This window comes from Sceloporus occidentalis, unplaced genomic scaffold (genome assembly GCF_023333645.1).
Source record: "Sceloporus occidentalis isolate IW3139 unplaced genomic scaffold, rSceOcc1.0.p SCAF_1, whole genome shotgun sequence".
NCBI classification, from domain to species: Eukaryota; Metazoa; Chordata; class Lepidosauria; order Squamata; family Phrynosomatidae; genus Sceloporus; species Sceloporus occidentalis.
In genome coordinates this window covers 16,587,983-16,596,468 of record NW_028316981.1, presented here as the reverse complement: position 1 = coordinate 16,596,468, position 8,486 = coordinate 16,587,983, and positions in this window count along the sequence as shown.

The following is an 8,486-nucleotide window of genomic DNA, read 5'->3' as shown; positions in this document are numbered from 1 at the left end:
TCCCCCTCACCTCCGCTCTTCTTTCCTCCTCTCCCCACACTGCTGCTGTCCCTTCTCATCTTCCTTCTCCCTTGCCTCCATCACCTCTCTTCCTCCTCCCTCCTTCTCTTCCTTTTCCTCACAGCCTACTCCTCCTTCCTCCTCGGCTGCCCCCCCCCTTGGGCTTTCCATCCATGGATGCTGGAATACATGGGTGGCAAGTCTGTGGATACAGAGTGCCTTCTGTATAGCAGAGCAGATGAGGGCCAAAGGTTATGATAGGACTGCAGAGGAGTGTAGAACGAAAAGTAAATCTTTACAAGTTTAAGAAGGTTAATCAAACACTTTCCAGAAGCGGCAGTGGAGCAGTCTCCATGCCCTTTTTCTATGAGCTAAAACAATTTTTTGCTGGTGATGCCAGCGTGGCAGCCAAAGGGCTTATAAAGGCAACGGGAGCGATCTACTTTTCTCCTGGGACTTCACAGCAGTTATCGTCGATGGGCATCACCTCAGACTCCATGGAGGCCTCTGAAGAACTATTCCCATTGGGGAAGCATCTTGTAATAACAGCCATTGTGCAATATCTAATGCTTATGTTTCAGATTTTACTTTAACATACTTACCTCACATTATCAATTCCCCATCACATTATCTCCAGCAGACACACATGGCCCACTATTGCCCCCCCTAAGTTTCTTTTGCAAGAGCCCATACTATAGTTTGTAACTTTTTTTGGGGAAAAAAAATAATCATGATTGCTTTTGCATGGCTGCCATTCCCTATCACAGAACAAAACTTCTCTTTCTTCTCCATGACACTTCTGTTTCGTATTTTGCAGTTTCTACTCTTGCAAACCCAAGGGCTACACTGACCCCGCCTGAGCAGCTTGCAATGTTTTGTGGAAGGAAGGAGAGGAGTACTGCTGCAGATACTGTCGAGAAGCTCATGGACCAGTCTTCTAGGCAGATGAGCACTCTCCTGGAACAATTAAGAGAGCAAGCAAGAAAGCTGAAGGAATTGGATGAGCGTGAATTGGAAACGGACCGTCAAATCATGGAGTCACTGTTAGCAATAATGGCAGAGGAAAACGCGAAGTATAGAAGGCAATTTGATGAGATGGATAACTATCTAAAAGAGCACGCTCAGTTCATGAAAGATATGATTGCACTCATCACCACCCAAGAGTGTCACCTGGGGGGAGTGGGGCGAGTGAAGAGGAGAAAAGTAAGTGCACAACACACCTCTAATGCTGTCCCCTCTACAAGTGCTTCCACTGCTGTTGCAGGAGCGTTGGAGCAGTCCTCCACTGCTGCCAGTACTAAAAACAAAGGAGGGGTGCCCAGCAGCAATAGCAAGCCTGCAAGGAAAATTAGGAAACGTGTCCCATTATTACCTTAAAAGAAAAGAATGCAAAGGCGGTGTCTACTATTCATTCCCCCCTAGCCTTGCCTACCTCACTGTCCTGTGCATGCAGTTTTTTACCTCACTTATTTCCTATACTGAAGTTGTAAAATAGAATTTTGTTTGTACCAGTGTGTGATGTGCAATGTTTTGCTAACTGAAATGAACAATACTACACCACTATACTTAAAAATGTATTATATTTTAAGGCACAGTAGTAAAACTATTTTTTCAAAATATAAAAAAAGAGAGCACATTTTCAACATAAATTAGGCATTTTCATAATGTAGACCATAGCAGCAAATTCATTGGCCCTGTCAGGGGGCATACAGTCTCTGAGCCTGGTTCAGCGCCAATGGCCATCTGGTACAACCTCTCAAGGATAAGATTCCCTGTAACAGAACAGAGGAGAAATACAACACGTATTTGGGAATTTGGCAGCAAGATAGTAGGAAGCTGTATTAACTAAAAATGCAAGGAAATAGTTTCCGAATAATACATGCACATCACTGGAGGGGATGGGAGTCACTGGTCCCAGTACTGGGCCTTCCACTGAAGCTTGTTCTGTGGGAAGACATAAATGTTCAGAAAGAGTTTTCATATCAATCCATACTTGCTGCTGCACGCCACATGCCCATCGTATGAAACAATTAAATCTACATCCTACTCATAAGGATTTCTATATTAGTTTCATGTTCATGCTTTTGAGGTGGTGTACAGCACTGAGTCAAGGGATTCCTGCTATATTCAATGCCAGTATTCATTATTGCAGTTAGCACCCATCACAATTCATCTATACTGGCACACCAGGATGTGTTCTTCAGCTTCAGTGCACACCTTCCAAACTACCAATTTCATACCTCTGTAGTTTTCAGGGTTGAGTGGGAGAATAATCTCTTTATTGGAATCAAACATTAATTCTAAATGCAAGGCTTCTTACCATGGTGTTGGGGCTCCCCGTGGAGTATATTCCTCCTCTATAGCCCCTGCCTCTGGTGACTCTGAGGAGGAGGCTGACTCTTCCTCCCTCCTCCTGCACCTGGCACCTAAAAGTTACAGCAAAAGTAAAGTGCACTTAGCACATGGCTAGAACTTAAGGAACTTATGGCTATAGAGCCCCACAGAAAAGCACGGTACTTGCCAGCAGATCTTCTCTCCCTCCAAGAGGGCCATCCCTCAGAGATCCACATTTCCTGGAGTTTCTCAAAGAAAGGGGGCTTGTTGGCAGCCAGAGGATCCCTATGGAAGGTCTCCATGGCCCCATAGAATCTGGCCTTAAGAGGTTGAAACCTGGAGCGGCAATGTTTAGCTGCCTGAGAAAACCCATGCTGGCATGGGAATCTGGAGGTGTGGGTAAAAAAAAATGTAGGTTCCTCCAGTTTGAAGACTGCATCAGACGCTGGGAGCATTCACCTGTTATGAGGGACTATCAAACAACAGGTTAGTCTCCCTGGGTCTTTAGTAGTCAATCCAGAAGGCTATGTGCTGTGCCTCCATGATTCCCAACTGACAGAGGAAGCACACTGCCGAGTTTACATAGTAATGGATGCATTTGACTTTTAAACCAAAAAGAAACCTGTCCAATACTGTAAAAGTAGTTTGGTTACTGACAAGTTTGTGGATACATTGCACAACTTTTAATGAGTTCTGCCATTCAGCAACAGGGGGAGGGAGGGCACTTCCCATTGGACAGAGGACAGGTGGACCCCAAAACAGCAATGTCTGGATCTATTGTCATATTGGATGTAATAACCATTGAGAGAAGACGGGCAAACCTCACTCTGCGGTGTCTGCTCTCCCATCCAAGTCCAGGACAGTAACCGCTAGTGCAGTATACTTGGGATGATGGTTGCAATGTCAGAAGAGGTTTACTATGGGTTTCTCCTGAAGCTGAGAGTGTGTGACTTCCCCAAGGTCACTCTGTGCATTTCCCCAGTAGAACTGGGATGCGAATCCTGGTTTCAAAAACAGCAAAACTGAAACCATTGTGGCACATAGGCTCTATGGATGCTACTGACCCACAAACAAACAAACAAACAAACAAACCAAAAACAAGAAGGGTGGCAGATGGGAGAAAACACTACTACCATTTCTTTCATCACGACCGTGTGTGCTGCATCAGCACAGGACATTCTTAGAGTTATGTCTTATCATAGAGTTGGAAGACACCCCATGGCCATGGAGTCCAACTCCAGGAACACAGAATCAAAGCACCCCCAACAGGTGGCCATCCAGCCTCTGTTTAAAAACCTCCAAACAAGGAGACGTCACCACTCTCCAAGGGAGTGTCTTCCACTGTCAAACAGCAATTACCCTCAGGAAGTTCCTCCTGAAGTTGAGGTGAAATCTCTTTTCCTGTAGTTTTGATTTCAATTTCCTCATTGTTTAGGTTGAATTTATGTAGTTTGTCATTATTTTTGTTTTCTTTATGATCAGCATTAAGCCTACCTTTAAACTTTCTTCTTTTACCTTCCTCAGCAATTGTTCCAAGTCTGAAATGTTTTCTGTTAGTAGTATGGTATCGTCTTCATATCTTAGATTGTTAATATTTCTTCCTTCTACCTTTACTTCTCTTTCTTCTGCATCTAAACCTACTCTGCTTATGATAGTTTCTACATACACATTGAACAAATAGGGTGATAAAATGCACCCTTGCCTGACCCCTTTCCAACTGGGAACCATTCAACCTAAACCATGTGGAAACTGAAATAGTTTTATGTATGTACAGTACGCCTATGCCATAAGCAGGCACAGCATATGTGGCGTTCAGCTTATACTGAAGTGTGACAGAAGCAGTGATGGTGTGTGCACCACATATACGAATCTCATTGGAAACAATGGGGCTCAAGCATCCATGGTATTTCCCTTATGTGGGGGGTCCAAAACAGATCTCTGCATAAGAGAAGGACCAACTGTATATGCAAAAACAGGCATTCTGAAATCCAAAAACAGAAGTGAGGACCATAAAACTCAATTGTATTCCTCATCACTACGTACAGGTACAAGAGCTGGACAGTGAAGAAAGCTGATAGAAAGCAAATAAACTCATTTGAGATGTGGTTCTGGAGAATAGTGCTGAAGATACCGTGGATGGCCAAAAAGACAAACAAGTGGGCTCTTGAACATAGAATCATAGAGTTGGAAGAAACCACAAGGGCCACCCAGTACAACCCCTGCATTGCAAGAACTCTGAAAGCATCCCTGACATATGGCCACCAAGCCTCTGTTTAAAGATCTCCAAGTAAGGAGACTCCACCACAATCTGAGGGTGTGGTTTCCACTGTCGAGTGATCTCTCCCTGGAAACTAAGATGACAAAACTGTCCTTTGGCCACATCGTGAGAAGGCACGGCTGATTAGAACAGATGATGCTGGGAAAGGTGGAGGGAAGCAGAAAGAGATGGATGGGCTTACTTAGGGAGACCATGGGCTGAGCTTGCAGGACCTGAGCAGAGAGATAGAGGATGGGGGGCTTGGAGACATCTCATTCATAGGGTCTCCATTAAGATGAGGCTGACTGGAGGGGAGTTAACAACAACAAACATAATGAGATATCTAGGAGAGGGGACCCAAGTCAAAACATAAAATTAATTTTTGGTCCATATGCACCTTATATGCATAGCCTGAAGGAAGCTGTATATAATATTGTAAAATAATATGCATGCGACAAAGTGTGTGTGCACAGAACCATCAGAAAGTGAAGGTGTCAGTCTTAGCCACCCATGAAAAAAGTTTTGGTTTTTGGAATATTTAGAATTTTGGAATTCTAGATAAGGGTGACTCAACCAGCAGCATTATTTCATATATGTGAAAAGAAGGTAGGCGGTGGGAAATTGTTTTAGTGGAGCTACAAAGAAACAATGCAAGATCTCAGCAATTGTTACAGTGAAGATAAAGTATGTTCTGTTTTTGGTTTGAAATCACTGGATGTGCTGTCATGTTGAGAGAGTTTATCATCAGTATAGATGATGGTTGTTAGTGTTTGTTGTTATACACATCCTTTTAAAAATTATTATTAAAGTGAAACAAGCCTCGCAACACACACTTGGAGTGGATTTCAGTAGCCCCAGGTCTGCAGCCTCACGCAGAATAATAAAAAATTTAAGAGTATGTAAACATAGTTTTGTAATGTCTGGGGTTTTACTACTGAGGTGTTGAAATACAGATGTCATAATGGTTTTATTGCTCAACTGAATTTATTCTGACATTGTACATTATAAAATCTGTATGGGGAATATGTTCTGGCTGCAGAAATGGTAAGTTAGAGCAGTGTGGCTCAAGCAATCTCATATTGCTGGTGGATTTTCCTTAATGTGCCAAGGACAGGTACCATATCTGTGCCCTGTTATCACCATGTGCTTCTTTCTTACCAAGAAACTCACCAGAAACTGACAGCTAATGGACCACCATTTTGAGTATCACAGAGCTGGAGCAACTAAGCAGTGTTTGGAACACAGTTACCCACCCCATCCATAACAGCCCTTTTTGTACTGGGTTACTTGTGTATTTCATTTTATATATCTCCTTGACTGAACAAATGACGTATGAATGTCTAAGGCTCAAACTGAGCGAGTCTGGACCTAATAAACCCCTCCCATAGGAGACCATTAGAAACATGTTATCTTACTTAGAAGATGTTTCTTCCAAAAGCCTGTCTTCAAATCATGAAACACAGCTACCAAAATACTTGTTGTTGTTGTTGTGTAACTTCACGTTGTTTTCTACTTATGGTGATCCTAAGGTTTTCTTGGCATGATTTGTTCAGAGGAGGTTTGCTATAGCCTTCCCTGAGGCCAGTGACTTAAGGTCACCTAGTGGATATCATGGCTAAGCTAGGAATTGAACTTTGGTCTCCAACACTCAAACCACTACACCTTTTGCTTTGTGGTTCATTCATTCTGTTACTCTGAAGGCTAGAATATATATATATATAGTTTAATAAATATTTTTGTTCATTAAATCTGCAAAATTTCCAGATAGTGTAGGAGGGAAAAGCATGCAGTGCTAAGTGAATTGGATCCACTGCCCAATTTGTTATTGCCATATACCATCACACTACAGAATTTACCTGACACAGCACTATGTTACTTTATCACACTGTAGGCTTGGATAGAGGCCTTTCTGAATCATGCTACAAAAGGTTTTGCTGTTGTATGCCCTCAAGCCATTTCTGACTTATGGCCACCCTAAAAGTGAACTTATCTACACATACTGACATGCGTCCAGTTTCCACTCAGAAAACCCTACCAAATCTATTGTTTACAGCCAAATCTTCTGATACAACGGTCTCTGCTCCAACACACAAGACAGAAACTCAAAACTCTTGGATTTACAACAGGCATTTCTCACACTACAACAGCCACCTAAGGAGGCAAAGAAACAAATTGACAAGGCAAGAGGAATACCCAGGAATCACTTACTCCAAAACAGGTCAAAAATGCAAAAATGACAGAACACCCCTAGTGGTCACCTGCAGTCCCCAGCTGAGGCCACTCAAACACAGCATCAATAAGCTACAACTAATTTTGGAGAATAACACAGCCCTCACAACCTCTGGGAAGCAGGCCTTTATTCTGCTACAGGCAGCCTCTAAATCTTAAGCAACTACAGTACTCACAACAGGATACTTAACATGAATAGTAGTTTCTTTTGGTGCAAGAGCATGCCACAAACCCAAGTGCCAATTCTATCTCCACATTTACTCTAGGGGCAATATTACAGGAACGAATAGATGCACATTTACTTGATCATCCTCTAGTGTGCCATCCTATGCCAGCAATGCTCTTCTACATTCTACATTGAACAGTCTCTATACAAGAGAATTCAGGGATATAAATCTGACATTAGAAAGGACACTACCCACAAACCATTTGCAGAATATTTCAACCATCCTGGACACACAGTGATTTACAGGTTGTGGTCCTTGAGCAAGGAAATTATAAAGGAATACTAGAAACTATTGTATTGAACTATATGCCCGAATTTCAAACCATCAGCAGAGGTATGAACAAGGAAGGGTGAAACCACAGTTCTCCAGCCCATATAGTACAGGTGCTCTTTCCATTTGGATGCCTCAGTGGCACCCAGTCCTTTGGAGAAGGCTTTGGGCTTAATAGGGTCTGTGATGAGTCAGGACATCCCTGGGCTTCAGGTACCACTGCTAACTTGGAAGAGCACAAAGCAAAAGAAGTGGGTGCCACTTTCAGATTACATAAGGATTTGTGCTTGTTCCAGAGAACTGTAGTAGCTCATACCTCTTTCTCTGGCAGTGTCTGCACTGCAGAAATAAAGCAGTTTGATAGCACTATTCAATGGCTCAATACTATGGCATTCTGGGATTTGTAGTTTCTGTCACTAGAGCTCTGACAGAGAAGGCTAAACAGCCCACAAAACTAGCTCCCAGAATTCCATAAAATTGAGCCATGGTAGTTAAAGTGGTGTCAAACTGCATTATTTCTGCAATGTAGATGCAGCACCAGTCCCTGCCCCCTCCTCCTAACTGTGAGGTGCAGCGTCACTCTTTCCCCCACAAGTGCTTCTTCCAGGAAAGGAGACAACCATCTGCCATTTTGCTTACACACACACACACACATCTAGAGTGGGAATCTATGAAAGAGCTACAGTAACTAAGAGCAGCAGCTCTGTGAACATGGTGGGAAAAGAAGCGAGGAATGCTTTAGGATTTCTAGCCAGGTTTAGACACAACATGCTACCATATCTGCATCTATATAGCAGCAATAAGAAGCAATAACAGAACAAGCATCACTAAGAGATAGTGTCTGGGAAAGGACAGCCAGAAACAATGGGTCAAGAGGCAGAAAAGAGCAGAAGGCATGGAAGCTAACTAAAAGCAGGACCACTGCATGCTTTTGAAAGATGCTTTATGGAGCTCGACTATTCTGCGCATTATTTACTGTGTGTAAAGAACCACTCTAAAATCTGGTGTTCTCTAATGTTAGTGGTATAGTTTAGATTACGACTAGGTTTCTGGATTGAGAATTCAACTTCACAGTAAACCAAGAGACCACAAACACAGACAGGTATCGGTAATCATGATCTACACTACAACTTCTCTGCCAAAGTAATTCTGATTTACATTTCCCTCAT